Genomic DNA, 19197 nt, shown 5'->3' with positions numbered 1-19197 from the left:
CGAAAAGCTAGACCGGGATTTACAAGCATATCTCATGATGATGGTAGAGGACATCAAGAAGGACTTTAATAACTCACTTAAAGAAATACAGGAGAACACTGCTAAAGAGTTACAAGTCCTTAAAGAAAAACAGGAAAACACAACCAAACAGGTAGAAGTCCTTATAAAAAAAACAGGAAAACACATCCAAACAGGTGATGGAAATGAACAAAACCATACTAGACATTAAAAGGGAAGTAGGCACAATGAAGAAAAACCAAAGTGAGGCAACGCTGGAGATAGAAACCCTAGGAAAGAAAGCTGGAACCATAGATGCAAGCATCAGCAAGAGAATACAAGAGATAGAAGAGAGAATCTCAGGTGCAGAAGATTCCATAGAGAACATTGGCGCAAAAATCAAAGAAAATACAAAATGCAGAAGGATCCTAACTCAAAATATCCAGGAAATACAGGACACAATGAGAAGACCAATCCTATGGATAATAGGAGTTGATGAGAATGAAGATTTTCAACTTAAAGGGCCAGCAAATATATTCAACAAAATTATAGAAGAAAACTTCCCAAACCAAAAGAAAGAAATGCCCATGAACATACAGGAAGCCTACAGAACTCCAAATAGACTGGACCAGAAAAGAAATTCCTCCTGACACATGATAATCAGAACAACAAATGCACTAAATAAAGATAGGATATTAAAAGCTGTAAGGGAGAAAGGTCAAGTAACATATTAAGGCAGGCCTATCAGAATTACACCAGACTTTTCACCAGAGATGATGAAAGCCAGAAGAGCCTGGACAGATGTTATACAGACACTAAGAGAACACAAATGCCAGCCCAGGCTACTATACCCGGCCAAACTCTCAATAATCATAGATGGAGAAACCAAAATATTCCACGACAAAACAAAATTTACACATTATCTTTCCACGAATCCAGCCCTTCAAAGATAATAACAGAAACAAAACAATACAAGGATGGAAATCACGCCCTAGAAAAAGCAAGAAAGTAATCCCTCAACAAACCAAAAAGAAGACAGCCACAAGAACAGAATTGTAACTCTAACAACAAAAGTAAAAGGAAGCAACATTTACTTTTCCTTAATATCTCTTAATATCAATGGACTCAATTCCCCAATAAAAAGACATAGACTAACAGACTGGCTACAGAAACAGGACCCAACATTCTGCTGCTTACAGGAAACCCATCTCAGGGAAAAAGACAGACACTACCTCAGAGTGAAAGGCTGGAAAACAATTTTCCAAGCAAATGGTCTGAAGAAACAAGCTGGAGTAGCCATTCTAATATCGAATAAAATCGACTTTCAACCCAAAGTCATCAAAAAAGACAAAGAGGGACACTTCATATTCATCAAAGGTAAAATCCTCCGAGAGGAACTCTCAATCCTGAATATCTATGCTCCAAATACAAGGGCAGCCATATTCATTAAAGACACATTAGTAAAGCTCAAAATACACATTGCACCGCACACAATAATAGTGGGAGACTTCAACACACCACTTTCATCAATGGACAGAGTGTGGAAACAGAAACTAAACAGGGACACAGTGAACCTAACAGAAGTTATGAAACAAATGGACTTAACAGATATATACATAACATTTTATCGTAAAACAAAAGGACTTACCTTCTTCTCAGCACCTCACTGGACCTTCACCAAAATTGACCATATAATTGGTCACAAAACAGACCTCAACAGATACAAAAATATTGAAATTGTCCCATGCATCCTATCAGACTACAATGGACTAAGGCTGATCTTCAATAACAACATAAATATTGGAAAGCCAACATTCATGTGGAAACTGAACAACACTCTTCTCAATGACACCTTGGTCAAGGAAGGAATAAAGAAAGAAATTAAAGACTTTTTAGAGTTTAATGAAAATGAAGATACAACATGCCCAAACCTATGGGACACAATGAAAGCATTTCTAAGAAAGAAACTCATAGCTCTGAGTGCCTCCAAAAAGAAACTATATAGAACACACACTAGCAGCATGACAACATATCTAAAAGCTCTAGAAAAGAAGGAAGAAAATTCACCCAAGAGGAGTAGACAGCAGGAAATAATCAAACTCAGGGGTGAAATCAACCAAGTGGAAACAAAAAGAACTATTCAAAGAATTAACCAAAGGAGGAGTTGGTTCTTTGAGAAAATCAACAAGATAGATAAACCCTTAGCTAGACACACTAGAGGGCACAGGGACAACATCCTAATTAACAAAATCAGTAATGAAAAGGGAGACAAAACAACAGATCCTAGAGAAACCCAATACACCATCAGATCCTTCTACAAAAGGCTATACTCAACAAAACTGGAAAACCTGGATGAAATGGACAAATTTCTAGATAGATACCAGGTACCAAATTTAAATTAGGATCAAGTTAACCATCTAAACAGTCCCATATCCCCTAAAAAAATAGAAGCAGTCATTAATAGTCTCCCAGCTAAAAAAAGCCCAGAACCAGATGGGTTTAGTGCAGAGTTCTACCAGACCTTCAAGGAAGATCTAATTCCAGTTTTGCATAAACTATTCCACAAAATAGAAGGAGATGGAACTCTACCCAACTCATTCTATGAAGCCACAATTACTCTGATTGTAAACCACAGAAAGATCCAACAAAGATAGAGAACTTCAGAACAATTTCCCTTATGAATATAGATGCAAAAATCCTCAATAAAATTCTCGCTAACTGAATCCAAGAAAACATTAAAGCAATCATCAATCCTGACCAAGTAGGTTTTATTCCAGGGATGCAGGGATGGTTTAATATACGGAAATCCATCAATGTAATCCATTATATAAACAAACTCAAAGACAAAAACCACATGATCATCTCATTAGATGAGGAAAAAGCATTCGACAAGATCCAACACCCATTCATGATAAAAGTCTTGGAAAGATCAGGAATTCAAGTCCCATACCTAACCATGATAAAAGCAATCTACAGCAAACCAGTAGCCAACATCAAAGTAAATGGTGAGAAGCTTGAAGAAATCCCACTAAAATCAGGGACTAGACAAGGCTGTCCACTCTCTCCATACCTATACAACATTGTTATTGAAGTCCTAGCCAGAGCAATTCGACAACAAAAGGAGATCAAGGGGATACAAATTGGAAAAGAGGAAGTCAAAATATCACTTTTTGCAGATGATATGATAGTACATATAAATGACCCTAAAAATTCCACCAGAGAACTCATAAAACTAATAAACAGCTTCTGTGAAGTAGCAGGATATAAAATTAACTCAAACAAGTCAATGGCCTTTCTCTATACAAAGAATAAACAGGCTGAGAAAGAAATTAGGGAAACAACACCCTTCTCAATAGTCACAAACAATATAAACTATCTTGGCGTGACTCTAACTAAGGAAGTGAAAGATCTGTATGATAAAAACTTCAAGTCTCTGAAGAAAGAAATTAAAGAAGATCTCAGAAGATGGAAAGATCTCCCATGCTCATGGAGTGGCAGAATCAACATTGTAAAAATGGCTATCTTGCCAAAAGCAATCTACAGATTCAATGCAATCCCCATCAAAATTCCAACTCAATTCTTCAATTAATTGGAAAGAGCAATCTGCAAATTCATCTGGAATAACAAAAAACCTAGGATACCAAAATCTCTTCTCAAGGATAAAAGAACCTCTGTTGGAATTACCATGCCTGACCTAAAGCTTTACTACAGAGCAATTGTGATAAAAAATACATGGTGCTGGTATAGTGACAGACAAGTAGACCAATGGAATAGAAGTGAAGACCCAGAAATGAACCCACACACCTATGGCCACTTGATCTTCCACAAGGGAGCTAAAACCATCCAGTGGAAGAAAGACAGCATTTTCAACAAATGGTGCTGGCACAACTGGTTGTTATCATGTAGAAGAATGTGAATTGAACCATTCCTATCTCCTTGTACTAAGGTCAAATCTAAGTGGATCAAGGAACTTCACATAAAACCAGAGACACTGAAACTTATAGAGGAGAAAGTGGGGAAAAGCCTTGAAGATATGGGCATAGGGGAAAAAAATTCCTGAATAGAACAGCAATGGCTTGTGCTTTAAGATCGAGAATCAACAAATGTGACCTCATGAAACTGCAAAGCTTCTGCAAGGCAAAAGATACTGTCAATAAGACAAAAAGGCGACCAACAGATTGGAAAAGGATCTTTACCTATCCTAAATCAGAAAGGGGACTAATATCCAATATATATAAAGAACTGAAGAGGGTGGACTCCAGAAAATCAAATAACCCCATTAAAAAATGGGGCTCAGAATTGAGCAAAGAATTCTTACCTGAGGAATACCAAAAGGCAGAGAAGCACATGAAGAAATGTTCAACATCCTTAATTTTCAGGGAAATGCAAATCAAAACAACCCTGAGATTCCACCTCACACCAGTCAGAATGGGTAAGATCAAAAAATTCAGGTGACAGCAGATGCTGGCAAGGATGTGGAGATAGAGGAACACTCCACTGTTGGAGGGATTGCAAGTTTGTAAAACCACTCTGGAAATCAGTCTGGTGATTCCTTAGAAAATTGAACATTGTACTACCGGAGGATCCAGCAATACCTCTTCTGGGCATATATCCAGAAGATGTCCCAACCGGTATGAAGGACACATGCTCCACTATGTTCATAGCAGCCTTATTTATAATAGCCAGAAGCTGGAAAGAACCCAGATGCCCCTCAACAGAGGAATGAATACAGAAAATCTGGTACATTTACACAAAATTGTACTACTCAGCTATTAAAAAGAATGAGTTCATGAAATTCCTAGGCAAATGGATGGACCTGGAGGGCATCATCCTGAGTGAGGTAACCCAATCACAACGGAACTCACACAATATGTTCTCAGTGATAAGTGGATACTAGCCCAAAACTTAGTATTACCAAGATATAAGATACAATTTGCCAAATACATGAAACTCTAGAAGAATGAAGACCAAAGTGTGGACATCGTGCCCCTTCTTAGAATTGGGAACAAAACAACCATGGAAGGAGTTACAGAGACAAAGTTTGGAGCTTTGACAAAAGGATGGACCATCTAGAGACTGCCTTATCTAGGGATCCACCCCATAATCAGCTTCCAAACGCTGACACCATTGCATACACTAGCAAGATTTTGCTGAAAGGACCCAGATATAGCTGTCTCTTGTGATACTAGGCAGGGGCCTAGTAAACACATAAGGGGATGCTCACAGTCAGCTATTGGATGGATCACGGGGCCCCCAATGGAGGAGCTAGAGAAAGTATCCAAGGCGCTAAAGAGATCTGAAACCCTGTAGGTGCAACAACATTATGAACTAACCAGTACCCAGGAGCTCTTGACTCTAGCTACATATGTATCAAAAGATGGCCTAGTAGGCCATCACTGGAAAGAGTGGCCCATCGGACACACAAACTTTATATGCCCCAGTACAGGGGAACGCCAGGGCCAAAAAAATGAGAATGGGTGGGTAGGGAAGTCGAGGGGAGGGTATGGGGGACTTTTGGGATAGCATTGGAAATGTCATTGAGGAAAATACGTAATAAATTTTTAAAAAAGGAAAAAAAAAGAATTAGTAACTAGAATACAATTGGCATCAAATACTTATACAAATATATATGGCATTTTGAAAAGATCCTTAATTTATATCTGAGCAAATATTACCATATTTTTATTTATGCAGCAATTATGGTTTATATGTCATTATCATTACATCAGCATGTCTTTAATTAAGAATTGTAAGATATGCCAACATGCTTTTGGGCAATTATTAAGAAGTGTCTGGGTGTTGTATTGTTGATTGGTACCCTCTTTGTAGAGTATGTAAAGTACTTCAAAGGTTCATGCCAAAACATTATCCCATGCAGACCTCCAACAAGTGCCCAGAATACAGCCTCCTCAAGATCCAAAGAGAACATAAACATAACCATACAAAATAACACAATATGTGTGATCATATGTGTCAATACTAAGCTTGTGCCTTCTATTTTGTCTTTCATTCCTTTTTAAATATTTCTTACAACCTGATTAAAGATGTCATATGAATACTCTTGAAATAATATTGACAGTAAGAAAAGCAACATTTTGATTAAAGTAACTCTTCAGCCTTTATTATAAGACTGAGTGAAGGAAAGCTATGTTTGATAAAATATGTAGTATAATCTCCACTCCTTGGAAATAGAAAGAGACAACAATGTTTTGACTTTTTCCATACTGTTTTCTTGTCACAGTGCAGCAATTCATTTTTTCTCCCTTATTCTCTTCTTTACAACAATCACATTCTAAATTCAAAGATGAAAGAACCAGTTGCATATGCCATTACTAAGATGTTAATCACCATGAAACTGAATGAACAAAGAAAAAAAAGGAGGGGGTTGTTATTGCAAGAATGTCCATAAGCTCTTAAATTCATTTTCCATATGGCTGTATTATTTTGTATATAGAAAGATGAGACATAGACAGGGGGAGACTTGTTAGAGCAGAATATATACATGTGTTCATATGCTGAAATATAAAAGATGAAGCACTAAGAGAATGCATTTTATATTGCTTGATTTTTTTCTTAGGAAAATATAAAAGAACTTCTCAGAATAAAGATGATATGTTTAGAGCCAGCTAGGGTGTTGGAACATATGTTGGTAAATAGTTTAATTGAAACACAGCATATGTACTGAAAGGTTAATAAATCATAATTCTGCAGCTCAACAATATTTAAAAGAGCACATCACATCTGAGGTCTTTGCTTCTTGCAGATTGTTTCAAATTGTAAGAAAATGCCATTCCTCTTTTAGCAATGACAGAGAATAGATAACCATAAAACTCCAGGAGCCTAACAGAAAGTTGAGTCCCCAAGTCAACCAGGTAACCTAAATTTCAGTGAGGACAAGGCCTTTTCAATACTTTAGGGAAGAGCATGTGAGTTTTATTAAAAATTTTTCTTAACTTAGTGGAGAGGAGAAACTGCTACTAAAGGCAGTTAAAAGGTCTTAGCTAATCCAGTTCTTGATGGACAAATAAAAGTTATTCTTAGCTCAAGACATAGAGAAAGTCTGCTTGAACTTAAAAATGATTAACATTAGGGCAAGAAGCCAGAAAGAGGTCTTCACCCTACATATAGAAACCCATAAAATGAAAGCAATTTGATCTCCTGAAATCTTACTTTACATGAAACAAAACTCTACATTCAGATCAGAAAACGTAGGCTTAAGTAAACACATTTGGGTGGAGAATAATAAAAGGAGAAATATTTTTCACTTGGTAATGAGGAGCAAATGTTTGTGTGTGTGTGTGTGTGTGTGTGTGTGTGTGTGTGTGTGTGTGTGTGTTTGTATGTTTACCTTGCTCATGTAGAACTGTAAGCAAGTACCCAAGGAGCTAAAGGGATCTGCAACCTTATAGGTGGAACAACATTATGAACTAACCAGTACCCCGGAGCTCTTGACTCTAGCTGCATATGTATCAAAAGATGGCCTAGTCCGCCATCACTGGAAAGAGAGGCCCATTGGACTTGCAAACTTTATATGCCCCAGTACAGGGGAATGCCAGGGCCAAAAAGTGGGAGTGGGTGGGTAGGAGGGTGGGGGGGAGGATATGGGGAACTTTTGGGATAGCATTGGAAATGTAAATGAGGAAAATACCTAATAAAAATATAAAAAGAAAAAAGAAAAAAAAAGACAATATAAACCACACAAACACACAAAAAAAGAACTGTAAGCAAAACCATAAACATGTTTTCAAGCTATGTCCTCCTGTTGCTTTCAACATTTTCGGTGGACCATTTATTGCTTTCAAGAAGATAATACTTTTAGCACTACTGGAGAAGAAAAGTAAGCATCAATAGTTTCTGGCTGTGAGCTCTGTGAGCTATAGTAATGTCTGGCATGGCCAAACCTGCTAATAGCTCTAATAGTAGCACAAATATTATGACAGTGACCAAGAACTTTCTAATTGACATTCCATAGTATTGAATAAGATGAAACCCATACCTCAAAACATCACCAAGCCAGAAGCCTACAACTAAACAGGTTGCAGTTATTAGGCAAGAACTTACCTCTATTTTTTTATTGGATATTTTCTTCATTTACATTTCAAATGCTATCCCAAAACTTCCCTATACCCTCTCCTCCGCCCTGCTCCCCCTCCCACCAACTCCCACTTCTTGGCCCTGATGTTCCCTTGTACTGGGGTATATAAACTTCGCAAGACCAATGGGCCTCTCTTCCCAATAATGGTTAATTAGGCCATCTCCTGCTACATAAGCAGCTAGAGACATGAGCTCTGGGGGTACTGATTAGTTCATATTGTTGTTCCACCTATAGGGCTGCAGATCCCTTCAGCTCCTTGGGAACTTTCTCTAGCTCCTCCAATGGGGGCCCTGTGTTCCATCCAGTCGATGAGCATCCACCTCTGTATTTGCCAGGCACTGGCATAGCCTCAAAAGAGACAGATATATCAGGGTACTTTCAGCAAAATCTTGCTAGCATATGCAAAAGTGTCTGCATTTGGTGGCTGATTATGGGATGGATCCCAAGGTGGGGCAGTCTCTGGATGGTCCATCCTTTCCTCTCAGTTCCAATTTTGTCTCTGTAACTCCTTCCATGGATATTTTGTTCCCCATTCCAAGGAGGGACAAAGTATCCACACTTTGGTCTTCCTTCTTGAGTTTCATGTGCTTTGCAAATTGTATCTTGTGTATTCTATGTTTCTGGGCTAATATCCACTTCTCAGTGAGTGCATATCATGTTAGTTCTTTTGTGATTTGGTTACTTCACTCAGGATGATACCCTCCAGATTCATCCATTTGCCTAAGAATTTCATAAATTCATTGTTTTTAATAGCTGAGTAGTACTCCATTGTGTAAATGTACTACATTTTTGTATCCATTCCTCTGTTGAGGGACATCTGGGTTCTTTCTAGTTTCTGGCTATTATAAATAAGGCTGCTATGAACATAGTGGAGCATGTGTTGTTATTACCAGTTGAAACATCTTCTGGATATATGCCCAGGAGAGGTATTGCTGGTTCCTCCGGTAGTACTATGTCCAATTTTCTGAGGAACCGCCAGACTGGTTTCAATAGTGGTTGTACAAGCTTGCAGTCCTACCAACAATGGAGGAGTGTTCATCTTTCTCCACATCCTCGCCAGCATCTACTTTCACCTGAGTTTTTGATCTTAGCCTTTCTGACTGGTATGAGGTGGAATCTCAGGTTCGTTTTGATTTGCATATACCTGATGATTATGTTGAACAATTTTTCAGGTGCTTCTCAGCCATTTGGTATTCCTCAGTTGAGAATTCTTTGTTTAGCTCTGTGCCCCATTTTTAAATGGGGTTATTTTATTTTCTGTATTCCAGCTTCTTGAATTCTTTGTATATATTGGAAATTAGTCCCCTATCTGATTTAGGATGGGTAAAAATCCCTTCCCCATCTGTTTGTGGCCTTTTTGTCTTATAGACAGTGTTTTTTGCCTTACAGAAGCTTTGCAATTTTATAAGGTCCCATATGTTGCTTCTTGATCTTACAGCACAGGCCATTGGTGTTCTGTTCAGGAATTTTTACCCTGTGCCCATATCTTCGAGGCTTTTCCACAATTTCTCCTCTATAGAACTTACCTCTATTAATCCATTAAATGGTCATGGTATTCACCCTGTTGCTAATATTTCAAAATTAAATCTATAGGGCAATGAATCTCCCTCAAAGAAGTTTCTATTTGCTGTAGATTGTGATTAATGTGGGAAGCCACAAGTAGCCATAGTGTCTTTAATGTCTTTTTTTTTCCATTTTTTATTAGGTATTTCGCTCATTTACATTTGCAATGCTATACCAAAAGTCCCCCATAGCCACCCACCCCCTCTCCCCTACCCACCCACTCCCCTTTTATGGCCCTGGCGTTCCCCTGTACTGGGGCATATAAAGTTTGCTTGTCCAATGGGCCTCTCTTTCCAGTGATGGCCGACTAGGCCATCTTTTGATGCATATGCAGCTAGAGTCAAGAGCTCCGGGGTACTGGTTAGTTCATAATGTTGTTCCACCTATAGGGTTGCAGATCCCTTTAGCTTCTTTGGTACTTTCTCTAGCTCCTTCATTGGGGGCCATGTGATCCATCCAATAGCCGACTGTGAGCATCCACTTCTATGTTTGCTAGGCTAGTACTACTCAGCTATTAAAAAGAATGAATTTATGAAATTCCTAGCCAAATGGATGGACCTGGAGGGCATCATCCTGAGTGAGGTAACCCATTCACAAAGGAACTCACACAATATGTACTCACTGATAAGTGGATATTAGCCCAAAACCTAAGATACCCAAGATATAAGATACAATTTCCTAAACACATGAAACTCAAGAAAAATGAAGACTGAAGTGTGAACACTATGCCCCTCCTTAGAAGTGGGAACAAAACACCCTTGGAAGGAGTTACAGAGACAAAGTTTGGAGCTAAGATAAAAGGATGGACCATGTAGACACTAGCATATCCGGGGATCCATCCCATAATCAGCTTCCAAATGCTGACACCATTGCATACACTAGCAAGATTATGCTGAAAGGACCCTGATATAGCTGTCTCTTGTCAGAGTATGTCTTTAATGTCTTTAATACACTTCAGACACACATTGTTGCAAATGAAATTTATATCCCACTTACTGACACAGACATGATTAAATAGTCACATATCTGATATGATCACATCTCATGACCTTACCTCTTCTCTCTAAAGAGTTCTTCAGTAGTGCTTGGTTCTCTTCACTGTTTAGCTTTACTTATATTCATTTTGAATCATCCAGATATAGCATTTAAATTCTTCTCAAAAGAACCAATACATTGTTAAGTTTTAAAATCATAACTCAATCACATTTCTCATGTTTATATATATGTGTGTGTGTGTGTGTGTGTGTGTGTGTGTGTGTGTGTATGTGTGTATTCTCTGCTATATTTTAACAGTCATTCTTTTCTTACAGATGCTAATTATTCCTAATTATTCATAATAAACAATGTTACTACTTACTACATCTACACTTCCAACATGCTCTTATCTAGAACTTTATTTTGTTTTATGGGGACATGGAATTCCTAAGCAGCATTTCACCAGTACTTTCCCATATGATAATCTATGATAGCAATTAAAATCCATGATTTTATCAAATTAGTGTTTAACCTGATATATTATAATATCCTTGTTTCTCTTGTCAGTTTTAGACTTACTATATTCATTTTATTATTATCTATGAAAACATAACTCATGAAAGACACACACAAAAGTATAGCTTTAGTCAAGAACAATTCCTGATGTGACTCTAAATCTTTAGCAGAGATAAGGGATGGAGGGATCCACAGAAGATAGCAGATACAAAGTCAGACCCCAAGAAGATGAACTAAGGGCACAAGGCATGAAATGATGGAAAGGAAGATACAACTGCCTTTAGTGATGCAATTACTTATGAGTCACTACAACTCCAGTGGATAGATAAAACTTTATTTCAACAGAGGAATCTCTGGTCAAGCTCAAAGGATCACAGACAAACAAACCCCAAAAGGTATGGTAGTGTACAGGAGCCTTCTTGAGCATTGGACTTGGAGAGAAAGGGCAGAGCAAGAGGGCAGAGTGTTGCTAGGCTGCATTTCATATAAATTTGATATTTCCAAAGGAAAATTTACTTCTGAAACAGAAAACACCACTAATTTCTAATCTAATATTATATCCTGATATTACTGAACTTGTCTTTCATGACTTTAAGTAACTTATAGGGTCACTTGGATTATTGCAGAAGAACTCAAATGAGCTTTCAATAAGGTTGAGTTAAAATTTATCACTTTTCCATAGTTTTTAAAACTCTGGAAATAATTGATTTTATTAATCGTTCAAAGCAACTATATTGCATCAAGCTGCATCTTCCATGATCTTGCTTCAATTTCCTTTGGTAACAAATATTTATAAAATTACATGAAATGCTTATTTTTATTATATGAATACTATTTTTCTTTAACCATTCAGAATTTTTTCTACTCAATAAAATTTCATTAGACTTAGAGTCTGACTATTTTACAAGATTGAATTTGATTTTCCCAATTTTGTTCTTAAAATTTTGACATAATTTTACATAATACTGGGATTTTTTTCAAAGCATGAACATATAATTTATCTATTTGTTTACTTACCTATTTTTAATTAGGTATTTTCTTCATTTACATTTCCAATGCTATCCCAAAAGTCCCCCATACCCCCCCCCACTCCCCTACACACCCACTCCCACTTCTTGGCCCTGGCATTCCCCTGTACTGAGGCATATAAAGTTTGCAAGACCAATGGGCCTCTCTTTCCAATGATGGCCGACTTCTGATACATATGCAGCTAGAGACACAAGCTCTGGGGGTTACTGGTTAGTTCATATTGCTGGTCCACCTATAGGGTTACAGATCCCTTTAGCTCCCTGGGTATTTTCTCTAGCTCCTCCATTGGGGGCCCTGTAATCCATCCTGTCTTTTTGTGGTAAGATTTTAATCTTGGAAGAAATTATATATATGTATATATTTTTTGTTAATGTTAACTTAATTTAATACTGTGTATTTTAATTTACACTTTGGGGCTATTATCCTTGGTGAGAGTTATCATTGTAGAGTATTTTTATTCTCATTTTGTTAATTATGTTATGGTTTTCTCTTGGTAAAAAGTTATTCACTGATGCACTATTATACTGTTGGATTGGTTTTTCTCCATATCTGGAAACATTAATTTTCTGTAATGACACCTAATTGATCATAAAATCCTTTAGCTTGATTTTTCTCCATAATAAAAAGTTTGGGTTTTTGTTTGTTTGTTTGTGTGCTTATTTGCTTTTATTCCTTCAATCATGACAGATAGCTTTTCTAGATATAGTAATCCGGATTGGCAGTTATCTTTCAAAACATAAAATATATTTGTCCATGCCCTCCTGGCTTTGAAAGTTTCAGTTGAATAGTTTGCTGATGTATTGAAAACCCTGACTTTATATATATGTATATATATTGAAAGGAACTTTTTCTTGTTCCTTTCAATAGACTTCCTTTGTTCTCTCTAGTTCTTTAATATAATACAACAGGAGGTTCTTTCTGTTGGTGTCCTAAAAACTTCCTTTATTTGGCTTGGTATCTCTTCTCCTAATAACCCTAGAGGATTTTGTTTTCTGATTCTTTAAAATGCTTTCTATGCCATTTGAATTAAATTCTTCTCTTTCTTCAATGTCTGTTTGTTAAATTGTTATTTCAGTTTTACTTGTATGTTTTAATTCCCACTAATATTACCTTTATTTCCACTTTGTTCTTCTTTTATTTTTTCCAGTTTCTCTGCTTTCTCTTCAAGCTATACTGTTCCACTCTGTTGATGAGACTTCCCCTAGAACTATGATTTATTGATTCTCACTCCCAGAACTTCAAATTTGTTTTATTAATATTTTATCTCTTTATTGAATTCTTTCTTCATATTTTTATTACCTTTCTTATTTCCTTATATCTTTTGTAATCTCAAGCAAGTGCTCATTTTCTTCTTTAATTGTTTGCCTATATAATATATAATCATATTTATATTTATACTTATTATAGTGTAGAGCGGCCAAAGTCTAGAGTGAATGTATAATATTGACATGAGCAAGACCATATCAATGAGCCCAAATCATCAGATCTTGTAGGCAAAGCCATCCCAAAGTTAGGCTCAGAAGAATGGCAAAGGTTTATGTTGGTCAAAATATAGATTTTTATTAACATTTGAAATTTAAAACCCATCTGTAAGGGAAAGTTTCAACTACAGCTGTATTTACACAAAAATATAACTAATATGACTAACAAATAAATCTTGATAGTTGCCATTATAACTATTTGTTACATATTCATTATATCCTTTCATTACTTTCATATATATACTTTATAATTATTAAAAGATTTACTATAAAACAGTATGCCCTGTTGCATCTTCAGCAATTTTCAGACATCTGTGCAATACGTGTACTGATTATCTCATTTTTCTCACATTGTTTGCTCCATCTAGCTTTTGAAGCAAAGTTCACTGTTAAATTGAGGCAAATAGGTTATGTAATAGTCCATACACTGTAGATTTGTATACTCAACTCTAAGATGTTTGCACAACAATGAAATTGCTTAATGGCCTCTTTCTTAGACTACTGTTCTGTTAAATGATGCATAACAGTGCTTGAAGTGGCTTTCATATACATTGCCCACATTTCTTAAATGGTGTACATACATACTACTCACATTTATTATAGCTCTGATATATCAATTTTTAGTCACCCAATTTATTGTTGTCTTTTTTCTCCTGTAAAATTCAAATATATAGTTTATTAGCATTTGTCCAATACTTGAACATTTTCACAATTTCACGCGACATTTTTCACCAAAATAACTTAACAGTTAAATTGTGGAAGATATGGATCCTAAGAACTTCAAGTCTTAATTCTAGAAATATTTAAAGATTACCTTGGCCTCTGAATGTTAGCATTTTTGAACGTTTAATTTTGTGGAATCTATGGTAATATAAAAATTACTGAAAGCTCTTAGGATGAAGAAAAGTCTAGCATTCAGAAAGTTGACATAGATTGTCCCAAATGAAAGAATAAATACATGATGGAAGTTTATATGGGTGGTCTTCCTGTCATTATTAAGTGATGATTCTCAAAGTATTAGTGTTCTTACCAGAGACTGAAAATTGTGAGAAATTACTCAGAATTTTTGATTAGTCAATAACAAACCATACCTGGGAACAAAGATAGAGCCTGTATGTGTAACGTGGAGGCAGGAACTGAAACACAGATCATGGAGAAACATTGCTTACTGACTTGTTCCCCAGGCTCTCATGCAACTACTGTTTTTGTAGATCACAGACCCAACTGCCCAGGGATAACAACCCACAACAGTTGAGCCCTCCTACATCAATTAGTAGTCAATAAAATGCTTCTAACAGACACATCATTAGAACAATCTGATAAAGACAATTCCTCTATTGAGGTTCCCTCTTCCTAGATGTGTCAAGGTGACAAGCAAGATTAGTCATCATAGTAATGATAGAGTTTAAGATTTGTGTGATTTGTGACTTTACTAAAAATTATTCTCTTAGGAAAGCCATTTTTCATAAATATAATACCAAAACATATGGATTCAAAAAAAAATCCTCACTAAAGAGAGAGAGACAGAGACAGAGGTATGAGACTTCAGAAATTTTATGTTAATCAGCAACAGATATGGTAAAAATTACTGTTTTACCTTTGCATTTTTTATAATAATAAGTCTACAGAGAATTGATTCAGAACTCCAGTATTCTCAGAAATAATTTTTATATTATACATATATATTGTTGTGTTTCCCTATAACATTATGAATGGACAAGGACAAACTCAATCTATAAAGTCTTTGAGATAACAGGAAGGAAGGGGAGAAATGCAGTATTTGAAAAGCATCAAGAAGAATAGGTCACATTAAAACAGCTTTGGCATATCTGAATTCACTAGTAACAGGCTGTATTATCTTAGATCTAGCTAGATCTTCTCCCTTACCTGAAGAGAGTTTATATCTACCATGATGAATCTCACCGAAGTGTACATTAAAATGATGCAACTGCAAAGTTTTGTGAGGTTGTCTGGGTTTTAATTATATTTTAATTACCCACGACTTTTGGACTACTAGTAAATCAATATACTTAGCAATTCTATAAGTCACTTTTTACAAAGTTAATACTGCATAGCAACATAAATATATCTACAGTCAAATTTGTGTTAGATCCCTCTAAGAGAATATGCATTTTGTGTCTGTGACATTTGGTTAAATTTAACTTTCCTTTCTACTGTTCAAATTTTCATCCTCATATAACTCAATGACTATGGCAATGCTTTCTCTTAACAACTGACTTCTTTCCTTCTTAATTTTTCCTACTTTTATACTATAAGAAGTTTTAAGACATATTGATGAAGGTCTGAGACATATATTGTCAATCTTCTGTATACTATAAACAGTATTTTTTACTAGGTATTTTCTTCATTTACATTTCCAATGCTATCCCAAAAGTCCCCCATACCCTCTCCCCCCCACTCCTCTACACACCAATTCCCAGTTTTTGGCCCTGGCATTCCCTAGTATTGAGGCATATAAAGTGAGAGACCAATGGGCCTCCCTTTCCAATGATGGCCAACTAGGCCATCTTCTGATACATATGCAGCTAGAGGCACAAGCTCTGGGGGTTACTGGTTAGTTCATAATGTTTGACCTATAGGGTTGCACCTTTCGGTCCTTGGGTACTTTCTCTAGCTCCTTCATTGGGGGATCTGTGATCCATCCAATAAATGACTGTGAGCATCCACTTCTATGTTTGTCAGGCCCCAGCATAGTCTCACAAGAGACAGCTATATGTGGGTCCTTTCAGCAAAATCTTGCTAGTGTATGCAATGGTGTCAGTGTTTGGAGGATGAATATGGGATGGATCCCCGGGTATGGCACTTTCTAGATGGTCCATGTTTAGTCTCAGCTCCAAACTTTGTCTCTATAACACCTTCCATGGGTGTCTTGTTCCCAATTCTAAGAAGGGGCAAAGTGTCCAAACTTTGGTCTTCATTCTTCTTGAGTTTCATGTGTTTAGCAAATTGTATCTTATATCTTGGGTATTCTAAGTTTCTGGGCTAATATCCATTTATCAGTGAATACATATTGTATGAGTTCTTTTGTGATTGGGTTACCTCACTCAGGATGATGCCCTCCAGGTCCATCCACTTGCCTAGGAATTTCATAAATTCATTTTTTTAATAGCTGAGTAGTACTCCATTGTGTAAATATACCACATTTTCTGTATCCATTCCTCTGTTTAAGGGCATCTGAGTTCTTTCCAGCTTCTGGCTTTTATAAATAAGGCTGCTATGAACATAGTGGAGCATATGCCCTTCTTACCAGTTGGAACACCTTCTGGATATATGCCCAGGAGAGGTATTGTGGGATCCTCCAGTAGTACTTTGTCCAATTTTCTGAGGAACCACCAGACTGATTTCCAGAGTGGTTGTACAAGCTTGCAATCCCACCAACAATGGAGGAGTATTCCTCTTTCTCCATATCCTCGCTAGCATCTGCTGTCACCTGAATTTTTGATCTTAGCAATTCTGATTGTTGTGAGATGGAATCTCAGGGTTGCTTTGATTTGCATTTCCCTGATGATTAAGGATGCTGAACAATTTTTCAGGAGATTCTAAGCCATTTGGTATTCCTCAGTTGAGAATTCTATGTTTAGCTCTGAGCCCCATTTTTTAATGGGGTTATTTGATTTTCTGGAGTCTACCTTCTTGAATTCTTTATATATATCGGATATTAGACTCCTATCTGACTTAGGATAGGTAAAGATCTTTCCCAATCTGTTGGTGGCCTTTTTGTCTTATTGACTGTGTCTTTTGCCTTACAAAAGCTTTGTAATGAGATCGCATTTGTAGATTCTCATTCTTACAGCACAAGGCATTGCTGTTATATTCAACAAATTTTCCCTTGTGCCCATATCTTTGAGGCTTTCTCCCACTTTCTCCTCTATAAGTTTCACTGTCTCTGGTTTTATGTGGAGTTCCTTGATCCACTTACATTTGACCATAGTACAAGGAGATAGAAATGGATCAATTCACATTCTTCTACATGATAACTTCCAGTTGTGCCAGCACCATTTGTTGAAAATGCTCTTTTTTCCACTGGATGGTTTTAATCCCTTGTCAAAGATCAAATGACCATAGGTGTGTGGGTTCATTTCTGTGTCTTCAATTCTATCCCATTGGTCTACTTGTCTGTCTCTGTAGCTGTACCATGCAGTTTTTTTTTTATCACAATTTCTCTGTAGTACAGCTTTAGGTTGGGCATGGTGATTCCCCCAGATGGTCTTTTATCCTTGAGAAGAGTTTTTGCTATCCTATGTTTTTTGTTATTCCAGATGAATTTGCAGATTGCCCTTTCTAATTAGGAGAATTGAGTTCAACTTTTGATGGGGATTGCATTGAATCTGTAGACTGTTTTGGGCAAGATAGCCATTTTTACTATATTGATCCTGCAAATCCATGAGCATGGGACATCTTTCCATCTTCTGAGATCTTCTTTAATTACTTTCTTCAATGACTTGAAGTTCTTATCATACAGATCTTTCACTTCCTTAGTTAGAATCATGCCAAGGTATTTTACATTATTTGTGAATATTGTGAAAGGCGTTGTTTCCCTAATTTCTTTCTCAGCCTGTTTATCCTTTGTGTTGAGAAAGACCATTGACTTGTGTGAGTTAATTTTATACCCAGCTACTTCACTGAAGCTGTTTATCAGGTTTAGGACTTCGCTGGTGGAATTTTAGGGTCACTTATATATACTATTATATCATCTGCAAAAAGTGATATTTTGACTTCTTCCTTTTCAATTTGTATCCATTTGATCTCCTTTTGTTGTCAAATTGCTCTGGCTAGGAATTCAAATACTATGTTGAATAGGTATTGAGAAAGTGGGCAGCCTTGTCTAGTCTCTGATTTTAGTGGGATTGCTTCCAGCTTCTCACCATTTACTTTTCGTTGGCTACTGGTTTGCTGTAGATAGCTTTTAATATGTTTAGGTATGGCCCTCGAATTCCTGATCTTTCCAAGTCTTTTATCATGAATGGGTGTTGGATTTTGTCAAATGCTTTCTCTGCATCTAATGAGATGGTCATGTGGTTTTTGTCTTTGAGTTTGTTTTTATAGTGGATTAAGATGACGGATTTCCATATATTAAACCGTCCCTGCATCCCTGGAATGAAACCTACATGGTCAGGATGGATGATTGTTTTGATGTTTTTCCAGATTCGGGTAGCCAGAATTTTATTGAGGATTTTTGCATCGATATTCGTAAGGGAAATTGGTTTTAAGGTGTCTATCTTTGTTGGGTCTTTCTGTGGTTTAGGTATCAGAGTAATTGTGGCTTCATAGAATTAATTGGGTAGAGTACCTTCTGCTTCTATTTTGTGGAATAGTTTGTGAAGAACTGGAATTAGATCTTCTTTGAAGGTCTGATAGAACTCTGCACTAAACCCCTCTGGTCCTGTGCTTTTTTTTGGGAGGGGGGTTGGGAGAATATTAATGACTGCCTCTATTTCTTTAGGGGTTTTAGGACTGCTTAGATCATACCCTAATCCTGATTTAACTTTGGTTCCTGTTATCTGTCTAGATATTTGTCCA

This window comes from Mus musculus, chromosome 1 (genome assembly GCF_000001635.26).
Source record: "Mus musculus strain C57BL/6J chromosome 1, GRCm38.p6 C57BL/6J".
NCBI classification, from domain to species: Eukaryota; Metazoa; Chordata; class Mammalia; order Rodentia; family Muridae; genus Mus; species Mus musculus.
The sequence above is the reverse complement of the archived record's forward strand: the minus strand, read 5'-3'. Positions refer to the sequence as shown.